Consider the following 12,562-nt stretch of genomic DNA (forward strand, 5'->3'; position numbering starts at 1 on the left):
GAAGATAGGATTTGCCCTGCTGACTTCCCTCAGATCAGCCAGTTGTCCAGGTACGGAAATACATGAACCCCGCCTCTCCTGAGGTGAGCCGCAACTACTGCCATGAGCTTGGTAAAGACCCTTGACGCGCAGGTCAATCCAAAGGGAAGCACTTTTAACTGATAGTGCTGGTCGCCAATGAGGAACCGTAGGAACTTCCTGTGCTTTTGGTGTATCGGCAAATGGAAATTAGCATCCTGTAGGTCTATCGACACAAGCCAGTCCAGGAGTTTGAGAACGTGGAGAATGCCTCTTAACGTCACTATCCTGAATTGTTCCTTCCTCAGGAACTTGTTCAAGGCCCTGAGGTCCAGGACGAGACAGAGACTTCCTTCCTTCCTGGGCAGCAGGAAGTAACGGGAATACCAACCCGGCCCTCTCTGATCGGGAGGTACCTCTTCCACAGCCCCCTTCGACAACAGGGCTCTCAGATGTTCCTCAGCTCCTGTCCCGGTTGGATTGGAGGAGGTGGAGGTCTGTCTAGAGGCCTCTTCAGGAAATTAATCGTTACTCACCATGTGACTAATGTACTCTTAGTCCATAGTCCCCTTTCCTCCATACTGTATGGGCGTCCTACGCTAGAGACGGGAGACGGAAACTTTTTTCACCAGAAAACATTTTTCTTCCCCTTTAAATTTTGTGACACGTGGGGGCACGGCCCTGGGAGCATGCACTCGCCTGACTCCGCCCACCCGCGCCACTCCTCAGTCCCCATTGACACATCAACAATATTTAAAATTGCCCAATGACACAAGTATTATTAGGGGGGAAGATGGTAGGACGTATGGAGGAAAGGGGATTATGGACTAAGTGTACGTAAGTCACTACGGTGAGTAACTATTAATAACTCTTGCGTCCCACCGCCTTTCCTCCATACTGTATAGGCAATTAGAAGTGAATGTAGCCCTAGGGTGGAGAGGAGACCCTCCTTGAGAAAACAGATTCCTTAGAACTGCCTGCCCGAAAGCCGCGTCTGACCTAGAGTAGGCGTCCAACCAGTAGTGCTTACAGAAAGCCTAAGGGGTGGCTGCTGATGACCTGCCACGGAACATGCTGTTGGAACGCAATGGCCGTGGCCTTGGCTCTGACCGCATGGGCATTCAAGTTAGCTGGCAATGGCCTACGGTGGACCTCATAGGCCTCCTTGAAGGCCACGACCAATCACCTTCCAATAGATACCTTGGAAGCCTGATAACCGGGCCTTGACCCCCCCCCCCCGAAGGTGACAAACAGGGCATCCGATCTCACTCACTCTGCGAGCAGAGGTGAGGCCCACCAGCAGAGCTCTCTTAATGGTGACCAGCCTGATGTCCTCGGAAACCATTGGCTCGAATGGGTTGTGCACCAAGGCGCCCAACACTATATTGAGGTCCCGCACAGGGTGTGGTTTCTTTATAGGTGGGTAGAGCCTGTGGAGGCCCGCCAAATGTCACTTCACCACCGAGTTGGAGGAGGAGAAACCGCCCTCCTCCGAATTCCTGTAAACTGATATGGCTGCCAAATAGGTGTGGCATGTGTCCACCTGTACCCCTGAGTGGGCAAGGTGTGCCGAGAAGAAGAGCACATTGTCCAAAGTGCACTTAAGGGGATCTCCTTAGAGTCGGACACAATGACAGGACCTAGACCATTTACTTTTATAGTGGCTCCTATTAGCCTTGTTTCTAGCGCCCTGAATGATTTCTAGGTTAGGCTTAGAGAGGCTCAAGTGCTTCAGCGTGACCTGCTCAGGAACCACACTGAGGGCTAGCTTGTGCGGGGCAGGGTGAACTACGCTGCCCCCCTGTTGTACCAGGATATGTGCTGGGCCCTGTGGTAGGTGAATGGGTGGCCTGTCCGATAGGCTGAGAAGCTCGGAGAACAACGGTCTTGCCTGCCACCATGGAGCTATCAAAATGATGCTGAGGTGACGAGATTCCTTTATCTTGCAGATCACCCTGTGGGCCAGGGCTGTGGGCGGGAAGGTGTATGCCTTCATGCTGTTCCACTGTATCCGGAATGCGTCGCCAGGGAGCCGGGGCCTTGTCCCTGCCATTGTCCCACTGCTGGCATTTCCTGTTGTCCCAGGAGGCAAAAAGATCCATCTGGGTGTGCCCCCATCCGAGGAAGATCTCCTTCAGTACCAGGCCGTTCAATTGCCACTCCTAATTGTCCGCCCCCAGTCTGCTGAGCCTGTCCGCCTCCGGGTTGGACTCCCCCAGGAGGTGGACGGCCGTGAGGTAGATGTTGTTCTCCAGTGACCATTACCACATGCTGATCGCTAGGTTGCACAGTGGAGGGGACCTGGTACCCCCGTGCATTTTGACATAGTACATGCTGGTGGAGTTGTCTGTCTGGATAAGCACTACCTTGCCCCCAATGAGAGGAAGAAAGGCCTTCAGTTCCAGCCAATTGATGTGGGACTCCTGCTCCTTCTGAGTGCAGACTCCTTGGATGCTGTGGCTGTCCAGAGTGGCTCTCCAGCCTTCTAGGGAGGAGTCCATAGTAAGGGTGACCTGAGGTGCCGGCTGCCGGAAGGGCTTGCCTTGCAGCAGGTTGCAGTCCACGTACCACCACGTGAGGTCTGAGTGGAGAAAAGGAGGAATGCTGACCGGCTCCGCTTGGGAGCACTTCTCCTGATTCCATGAGGCTGCGAAGTGCAGCTGTAATCTCCTCATCTTGTCTCTTGCGTGGGGTATGGCCAATAGGACCGCTGCCATTATACCCAAGTGTGGTTGCCAGTCATTTGGTCGAAAACAATTGGTCGACTGGACAACTGGTCGAATCAATTTGGTCGAAAACCAAATGGTCGAATTTTTTTATTTTTTTATTTTTACCCCTTTTTTGTTTTTTTTTGGGGGGGGGTTCCCCCACCAACCCCCCCTTTTTTTTTTTTTTTTTTTTTTTTCTACACGAAAACCCACAAAACATATATAAATAAAAAAAAAAAAATTTCGACCATTTGGTTTTCGACCAAATGACGTCGACCAAATTGCAGTCGACCACTTTGTAGTCGACCAAATGACTGGACAGCCCTAAGTGTTGGTACCACCAGGCCGAGGTCACTGCCCTACAGAGGAAGTGAGTAGTGGCTCTCTTGATGGCTGTGATCTTGTCCTCCAAGGGTAAGACTCTCTCAGAGCTTGTGTCCCAGAGGAGGCCCAGGAAGGTCAGGCTCTGCGTAGACTGCAGCTGAGACTTCTTGAGGTTGATAGTAAACCCCAGGTCGTGGAGTATGTTCATTAGTGCGGAGTAGGTATGGTGAACCGCCTCCGGATATGTGGCCCTGACGAGCCAGTCGTCCAGGTAGGGGTAGACGTGGTGTCTCAGGGCCCTGAGGAAGGCTGCCACTGCATTCATTAACCTGGTAAATACCTGGGGGCTGAGTTGAGGCCAAAGGGTAGCACCTTGTATTGGAAATGGCAGCCCATGATCCTGAATCGCAGTAAAGAGCGATGCGGCTGCCAAATCGGGACGCGAGGATAGACGTCCTTCAGATCCAGGGAGCACATCCAGTCTCCCCTGTCCAGTGTCTCCGCAATGAGTGCTGGCTTAACTATCTTGAATTATTGCAGAGGAAGGGAGAGGTTGTGGAAAGGTCCAACACAACTCTCAGGCCAGCCTGGTTCTTCTTCTGTATGGCGAAAATCCTAGAATAGAAGCCCAATCCTCTCTGGGAGGCTGGGACTTCTTCCACTGCCTGGCCCTCGACGAGCGACCGGATCTGCAGCAACAGAGTTGCTGTCCCAATCTGTGAGAGAGGAGGGGAGGGAGGGAGGAGAGGAAGGGACTGGTAGGCAGTACCCCGTGGAGACTACGGATAGGATCCAGGGGTCCGAAAAGTTCTGGCACCAAAATTGCACGTGAAAGGCAAGCCTGCCCCCCACCGGAGACTTCTTTCCCTCTGAGGCTGTTGCGGAGGAGGGGGATTGGAAAAAGCCCTTGCCCCTCCCTTTTGTTGTTTCTGCCGGTGCTGACTAGGAGAATGGTCAGGCTGTCTGGACCTCTGTTCGAGGAAGCCCCGGAACCCGCCAAACGCCCGCCCCTTGTTGGGGCATTGATGTGACTGGGTGTACGCCTTGCGCGTGGCCTTAGTAAGAATAGATAAAGACTTTGAGGTTTGCTAGCTGTTCTTTTTTATCTAATTCCTCATCCGTGGTGGAGTGAAAGAGGTCACTACCCCCGAATGGAAGGTCCAATATGCGTTCCTGTGCATCGGGGTTAAACTTAGTAGCCCGGAGCAAGGCCATCCTTCTCATGTCCGTGGCGATGCAGATGGCTCAGCCAGAGCTATCGATGTGAGCCACAGTGGACTCCATGATGTCCTGCGCTACGAGCCTGGCTTCTCCTAGGCCGGCATTGAAGCGTGCTTGGCTCTGCGCTGGAGGTTCCGGAAGAAAGTCTGCTATTTCCCGCCAAAGCCTTTGATTAACTGCTGCCAGAATGGCATCCCCGTTGGATTGACGCAGGCACAAGCAGGCTTTGGAGTACAGCTTTTCCCCGTACGTCTCCAAGATCTTCTCCTCCTTGCCTAGCAGCGCAGAGGACGAGGTGGCAGAAGACGACTGAGGTTTAGAATAGATTGATGCTGCAGTGATATCTGAGAAGTGTGGCTGTGGATGAGCCGAAAGCAAGAGTGTATCCCCCTCCATCTGCCTACACTTGGTGTCGAGGCGCTGATTGACAGGTTGGGCCGAGTGTGGCTTGAGCCACCCCTTCTTGGCCAGGACAAGAACATCTTTCTGCATCGGGATCCCTGTTCTTGTAGGGGTCTTAGGGAGAGGACTTCTGCAAAGACCCTCTCCTCGGGGTGCTTGACCTCAGGCTGAGGAAGGCTCAAATATTCTGCCAAACCTGCAAGGCGTTCATGGAAGCCCCTGGCAGAGGACGGCATGTCAGTGTCCTTCTCATCTGTGTCCACCCGAGTGTCCGGAGGGTCCGGAGCGAGAGGTGGAGTATTGGGCGCCGTGGGCTGTGGTGTGGAGACCAGAGCCAGTGGCTGCTGTGGAGGCTGGTGCGGAACCCCCTGTACGGTGAGAGGTAGGGGAGCTGGAATTGAAGGAGCCGGCTGGGCAGCGGGAGCTGCATTGGGGCCTGAGGCGCTGGAGCCCCAGGAGTAATGACTATGGGCGCCGGTGGAATGACCGGAGGAAGCATGAGTGGCTGACGGCTGCTGGGGCCGGGGTACACTCTGCCTGGGGTCCAGTGGATACCAGCCCTGCGCTGTTGATGGATAAACTGTAGGCCACATACCTGGTTGACACCAGTCCCACCTTGTGACTCGTTTCTCCACCCGCTCCATTCCTGAGAGTAGCATTGGACGAGCGACCATTATGTCTTGCTCTGCGGCCATTTTGTCGAGCTGCGTGCCATGTGCCGGAGTCGTGGTGCCTGGCTCACTGGGCCCAGCCTCATCCAAGATGCTTGGTGTTGGAGCATGAGGCCTACCCTGCACCTCAGGCCGAGGCCTGGAAGGCGTATTGGCCTCAGCAGAAGTGCCGGTAGTGCTGCGTATAGGCGCCCCCTCGGACATAATGCTTGTACTAGGGCGTTGCCCCTCCGGTGTAACCCCGGTAAAAGAACCTTGCGGTCCCTCAGCACTGAACCTGGAAGGATCCGGAGACCCCTCGGCCATGAGGCCGGGAGCTAGACTAGACTCAGTACGTGTGCTGGTATGAGAACCCGAGCGGTTTCTCCCGCTCGGGCGCTTCCTTGGGAAGGAGTCACCCTTCCGGGGTGCGATGGTAAATAGAGGCCTTGCATTGGGCCTTGAGCAATGTTTTACCAAGTCCTTTTAGTCTTCCGGTGGCAACCTTTGGAAGAGTTCCCTCCACCGAGCTAGCCTGTTCTTCAGTGCACGTGGAGTAAGTGCATCGCACGTAGTAACAACCTTCCCAGCCGTGGTCGGGCCAAGGCAGCGGAGGCAAAGAGTGTGGGGATCGAAAGTAGCGAAGAGCCCCTCGCAGGCTGGACACCTGCTGAAGCCCACTGAAGTCAACATACGCCGGGGAGGAACGTGGTGTCGGAGGACCAAGTACCTGATTGAAAAGAAAAGATAGAAGAAATATCCGGGGGAATAGCGCATGGTATTACATGACCGAAGCCAAACCCAGGAGCACTGGTGAAATCGTCCCGTTCCCGTCGATGCGGAAAAGGGGACTGATCAGTGGCACCGGTGGGCGGAGTCTGGCGAGCACATGCTCCCAGGGCCGTGCCACTGTTCGCCTCTAAATTTAAAGGGGAAGAAGTTTTTTTCTGGTGAAAAAGGTTCCGTCTCCCATCCCTAGCGAGCGACGCCAATACAATATGGAGGAAAGGGGACGGGACGTAAGAGTAAGGCAGACAATAACCCCATTGAATCAACTGCAGGGCACAGGCGTCAGAAGTTATTTCCTGCGACTGGGGCCAATGCACTGCCAACTGTCCACCAACTGGTGCATTGTGGGAGGGGAAAATCAAAGCGGCTTAGACAGCGCGGGTGACCCTGCCGGTGCTGCTGCTTGTTGGCCTCTAGAGACCCTTATGCCCCTTACGGGATGCGAGAAGTGCTGCTGCCCTTGCCTGGCATGCGGGAGCTGCACCTTCCTGCCATTGGGCACGTAACTTCTATAGCCTCTGCCTCTGGAGGCGAAGCGAAAGTCAGGTTTGGCCAGCTGCGCCGCAAGGCCCAAAGATTCAGCAGTCAATTTTGATTCTTTGAATTTCACAAAGGATTCATCTGCTTTCTGCCCTAATAGCATGTCAAACAACCTGTTTTGGAAATTTAGGGAGAAGGCAGAAGTTTTTAGATAAGCTTGGCAACTCATCACAACTGCCGAACCCATTGTTCTGCCAATACAGTCTGCTACGTCCAAGCCCGTTTGTAAAGACTGTTTAGCTACCTCCTTCTCATCCTCTACCAGCTGTAAAAAGCCATCCCGCATGGCACACTCAGGCAATTACTCAGCAGCCTTTTCTACTGCATTCCATAAGCCAAACAAGTATTTGGCGAAACACATGCCACGTTAGTGGATTTCAGCACCATGCTACTAGAAGTGAACACCTTTCTGGACAAAGCACCCCATTTGTCCCCTCTCTGTCCGTAGGCAGCTTATAGATGGATGCCGTGGATCTGGTGGAAACAGTGGCAGCCTCAATAACCAACCCTTCTGGGGAAGGATGCGTGGCGGGGAAAGAAGGATCTCCGGTTGCCTTCCCTGTGAAATTGGCATTCACAGGGGGAATGGTACAAAGGTGCTGCCATAAGGAGGCTAAGGGGTCCGCAATGGCTGGGTTGAAAGGCTCAACTGTGGGACTCTCGTCCAAAATGTCGGTAAGATCATACCCCCTGAAGAGGGGCAGTGGACGCCTTCAACACCAGGGTGTCAACCACCCTGTGAATCAGCTCCCTGAACTTCAAACTAGTGTGGGTATTGGGCTGTTTTTGCTGTAACTCCATGTCTGGAGAAGAATCCAGACCACTGGCATCATGTAAACCCTGAGCCAAAGTCAATAAATAGGCCTGGTTGTTGAAATAGTTGACGCTGCCAGCTCCCGTGTAAACGGGGTCGACAGTGTCCTCAGGGTTATTGTGTTCCTCGACTCCGAAAATGGAATGCATGGAATCAAAGAAACCCAATCTCGACAGTGGCACAAAGGAACCTTCACCGACTTTCTGCGCTGAAGGCTTGAGGATAGGTTTCGAAGTCGAAGCTTTCGATGACGGGGTACTTTCTGCAACTTATTCCTGACAGGAGTAACACCTGAAGGCGGTTTCGATGCTGACAATGTCAATTGAGTGGCTGGCTTGGGATCGGGAGCACCTAGCGCCGCTTTTACTGCCGAAACTTGTTGGCCGGCGGCCAGATCCGCACCTACAGCAGCTTGCGTCTTAGACATTTCTAACACAGAGGTCTTAAAACTCTACCACTCTTCTCGAGTGGTCGGCCCCGCCAAGGGGTTACCTCGTTCTGACGTCGAGCTGGACTGGCGTTGATGGCGGTGGTGCCGCTTCTTCCTCCGCGAGGAAGACAAGGAATGGCTCCTGGAATGGGACAGTTTCTTGGTCTTCTTAGGATGTCGCTCTTTCCCCTTAATGGGGATGGGCTCCTCCATCTCGGCCTCCGAGGACTGGATGAGTGACCGCGCCAGAGACTTGGTGACAGGTCGGCCCAAAGCCAGTATCCCAGCCCTCTCATGCAGGGATTTCGGCTGCATCTTTGTGCACGACGCGCAGGCTTCTGTGTCATGATTAGCCCCCAGATACCATAGACAGAGTCATGGGGGTCGGTCATAGATATTTTGGCCTCGCAACCGCGGCATTGCTTGAACCCCGAAACCGTATGGGACGACACTGCGTCAAGGTTTTCGGAGAAAAAAGCATACAAAGTATAATAAGAACGTTGAGTAAACTCGAGTCGTGTTCCCGATGGAACTTAGTCTTATCTTATCCTATAAAGAATGTATAGAGTGCAACATAAGCCTGAAGGCAACTTGGTGCTAATGAGAGGCAGGAGTCGGATTCACAGAATTAAAACAAAAAAGTTTTAAGTGCACAACGGAACGCAACGTGGGACTCAGTGCTGCGTAACGGTAAAGGACTTTGGTTCCAAGCTTTCGCTTCCAAGTCATGGGGCGTAGTGACATGGTATATATATGTTGCCTGACGTCACGTCCGGAACCAATGACCGAGAGCCAGACAAGACAGATCGACGGCCTAGTCGAGGTCCACTACACCCCCTGTCGAATAATTTCCAACAGCAGAGCTGGAAGATGGACATCTATCTTGATGAGGAATCTGCGGGAGAAAAGCAATCCATTGAAATAGGTTTCCTGGATCATAGTGATTGTTTCACCCATATCTTGTGAGCACTTAAGAATGGCCCTATGTTTCACAGAAGAATCCAGAAACTGAACATTCAGGGTGACTATTCATATTCTCAGCCAATATGGAAATTAGTGTTCCAATAATCAAAAAGATGACGGGTGAAAGGTTTTGAGCCTCCAAGAGAACCGTACACTTGAACTGACCACCCAGGACACAAGCCATGCACCAAAAAAAAACTGCTTTTCACTCCCAAACCACACCGCTTCCCCTCCACACCCACTCCCAAATGACATTCACAAAACTGTACAGGAGGTCATGCGAGCCACAGTCTCATGGCTTTATAGGACAGTTCCAATCGCACCCTAGGGTCAGAGAACGAAATTAGCATATTATTATAAAGTGTTGTAATTTAAACAGATACATCAGAGACTACCTGGGAGGGTGTCTTCAAGACAAGCAACAACTATGCCCCACAACCATACCCCAAATCTGTAATAGAGGGCTAAATAGATTGAACTATCAAATACAATCCATTTTAACCACTTGTCCTCGAGATCGGATCTCATTCACCATGTACTGAGATGCAGCAGCCACGCCAAGAAATCATCCCAGCAGAGACAATTGCTCAAAGTGATGAGAATAACAAAAGATTACACACTTAAAGGTCTCAGCCAACGTGCGTTTAAAAGATTATTGTTTGTATGTTGCTTATATGTGTGCTATCAAAACTGATAAAGTATTTAAAAAGAAAAAGATCATCATTTCATTCGGTCAATACTATGGGCCTCATTTCGAGTCCGGCGGTAACCGTGCTGGAAATTCCGGCAGGTTACCGCCGGACTCGTATTACCATTCCGCCTCCGTGATTGCAGGAATCACCGGGGCATTATAACCCCGGTGACCCGGTAATTCCGGAGGCGGTATTCGGTTAATCCCCTTTCCCATGGAGTCCCAGAGGACTCCATGGGAATGGGGAAGTGGAAACACCGGCACCATGCTGTAATGGTGCCGGTGTTTCCATGTCTGCCTACAGGCGGGTGGTGTTAAACCCGCCAGGTCAGACCTGGTGGGAGTGACACCTCCCGCCTGCAGGACTCTTAATCAGCCGGTCCGGAAAGAACAGTGGTGGCGGATTTACCACTACCGTTCTTTCCAGACCAGCAGGTTCGTAATGAGGCCCTATGTAACAGAATAACGAAATGAACAGACATTAACAGGGCTCTGGCGAGTAGATAAAAGTGGATAAGAGTTTGTCAAGTGTCTTTCTTATCTGTGTCCTGTGATACAGCATCTTTACACAGCTGTTTTAGTCTGCTTTTCTCACACCTGCCAATCTCTGCAGGTTTTTCCTAGTCCTTCTGGGCAGGACTTCAGTCTTTGGCCAGTGTCAGGAGTATGAAAATAGACTAGTGACGATCTTAGTAAATAAAGATGATGGCACAAGGAATGTCCCTGCAGTATTTAACACCATGATCCATGAGTCTGGGTGGCTTTTTTCCAAAGTGCTTTGCATTTAGGGTGGCTGGCTGGCGTGAGGCCCTGTAACAAGTAAATACTAAAACCCTCAAAGAAGATTTCTTTTAATCCTTGTGTGATTTCAGATGTACTCTTCTTTACTTGAAAGTAAAGCAGCAGTGCTAGAACATGAGGAATGGGGTCATCTTGGTGCTGAAAGATGGAGTAAACCCAATGGGGTATGGTCTAATAATTTACAATTATTTGACTGCTCAAGGATGCTATGAAACAAATCATGTGTGAGGCCCTCCAGATCATCCTCCTGTAGATGCCACACAAATCCCCAAATGTGAATATTATTCTACTGATGTCTATTCTTGGCATCTTCAGGTTGATTCTGCTGGGTCGCACACTGTTTCCAGAACATCAACCCTATTAGACAGCTCAGATATCAAATTCCTGATCACAAGTCGCTTTGTCTATCTCCTCAAATCTTCTTTATGCCTCCAGCACCTCCAGCTAAGGGGCGTAAACTTTGAAGTGAGTTTTGCCACACTGCTCTGAATTTCCATTTTGATATCCTTGAGAAGCTGTTTGCTCGAAAGTTTAGTGGTCGGGGCAACCAGTTCTGCAGTCTGAGCGGATTTAGCATGGGCCTCGAGTTTTATTCAGGGAGTTCAGTATGGCGAGGATGTCTCCGGTCTTGTGTTCATTCTATTGTCTGGCTTCCACAGCTGCTTATCATTGAGAAGTGCAAACACACCAGGCAGCATGCCCCAGAGGATCCAGAGCTAGGAAGCGCCTCAGCAGTCTGGCATTCTAGGCTCTACCTCCACCCCAAGTGTTTCAGGTGTGGATAGCTGCAGCTAGGTTTAAGAGAATAAAGTGAAACCAGGCAATCTACCAAGTCGGGGACCTCAAAATAAGGCTCACACAACAGGTCATCATTAAGCAGATCCATCAGATGGTCCAGCACAAATCAGAGGTGGTGAGACGCCGAAAAGCATTTAAGGACAGCTCAATATCAGTTAGCCAGCCACAATAGTACACCACAGTTCCAAGGCCTCCAAATGCCCGTCCCTCGCCAGTAGACAGAGGCACCAACCATCCAGCTGAGGGGCATGAAACACCCGGGGCAGGTTGCTGATGTGAAGAGGAAGGGCAGCTAAGCTGAAAGTGTTCCCCGAGATTCCCTCACAGGGTGGGCCACCACTACAGAAAAAGAGTCATATATCCCACCCCATCATCCCTTCCGGGTAAGTGTGGAAAATTTTCCAAACTGGACCCAAAGGAGAATAATGCGGCTACCCCCTCCCCCGCTGCCCGCCTCCCCTCGACACCTGTTAAAAATGCTTGGTGCTCATTAGGAGGCCCCAGCATCCATCTCCGCCCCAAGGGGTTTCCTTTTGTGGTTCTGCTAGATTCTGTTTGAGGGGAGGCAGGGATGCTGTTGCTGTTGGTATGCATGCATCAGGAGGTACTGGACGGGGTGGGGGGAGGTTTTGAGGGAATTGAATATGGTGTCCAGGGGAGTATCACACGTCCAGTATTGTTACGGGGAAGGGGAATTTCGTCAAAGAGACAGTTTTTGTCAATTTTATGTAGGTTGTGACTGGATGTGAAATGTGTTGTTTATGTGTTCATTGATGGGGGAAATTAAATCAAGAGAAGTTTAAAAAGAAAAAAAGGAGAGGAGGCAGGGAGAGCACAACGATTGGGTCCCACAGAGTCTGGAGGTCGGCAGCCCCCACCCCGTAGAGCAGGGTAATCCCCACTCTCCAGCAAAGCTGCATCAAAGGTTTGGTAGGCTCAGCGCCTCACAGCCTGCCCTCCTCATACTGTGTAGGGGAGGCGAGCGCAATGTGAGATGCTGGGACTGTGTCTCATGAGGGAGCACCTGCCGCCCCCGATTTAGGGGAGCAAAGTCTGGTGCTGGGGCTATGGGGCTCACTGCCTCATACAACCCAGTCTCTGCATCCAAGATCTTTTGGCCTTCACCATTCTAACAACGTTGCACAGAAGATGCAGTCAGTGGTTTAGGTGTCTGCCAATACTCCATGCTAGGCCCCTTAATGTCTTTTGAAAACCAATCCTTTATCTTATTTAACATGGAGGACATTATCAGTGAGTGGGAACACCATATGTCACAGGGACACAGTGATATAGGAACAAGCAGTTTGAAAAAAAACGAATATTAATCGTTCACCACTTTCCGAGCACATTTACAAAAGTAATGTAAGGGTTTCGTTTGTTTGCAAATGTGTCAAGGCCCAATCTACATTGCAT

The 12,562-nt window shown here is 51.4% G+C and overlaps 1 protein-coding gene across 1 annotated transcript in view; it reads right to left on the bottom strand.

Moving 5' to 3' along the window:
• The window catches only part of CEP78 (centrosomal protein 78), a 1,593,497-nt gene that overhangs the window by 52,938 nt on the left and 1,527,997 nt on the right, over positions 1 to 12,562 (bottom strand). The window lies entirely within an intron of this gene.

The sequence above is a fragment of the Ambystoma mexicanum genome, chromosome 6p (genome assembly GCF_040938575.1).
Source record: "Ambystoma mexicanum isolate Mex_15411 chromosome 6p, UKY_AmexF1_1, whole genome shotgun sequence".
NCBI lineage: Eukaryota > Metazoa > Chordata > Amphibia > Caudata > Ambystomatidae > Ambystoma > Ambystoma mexicanum.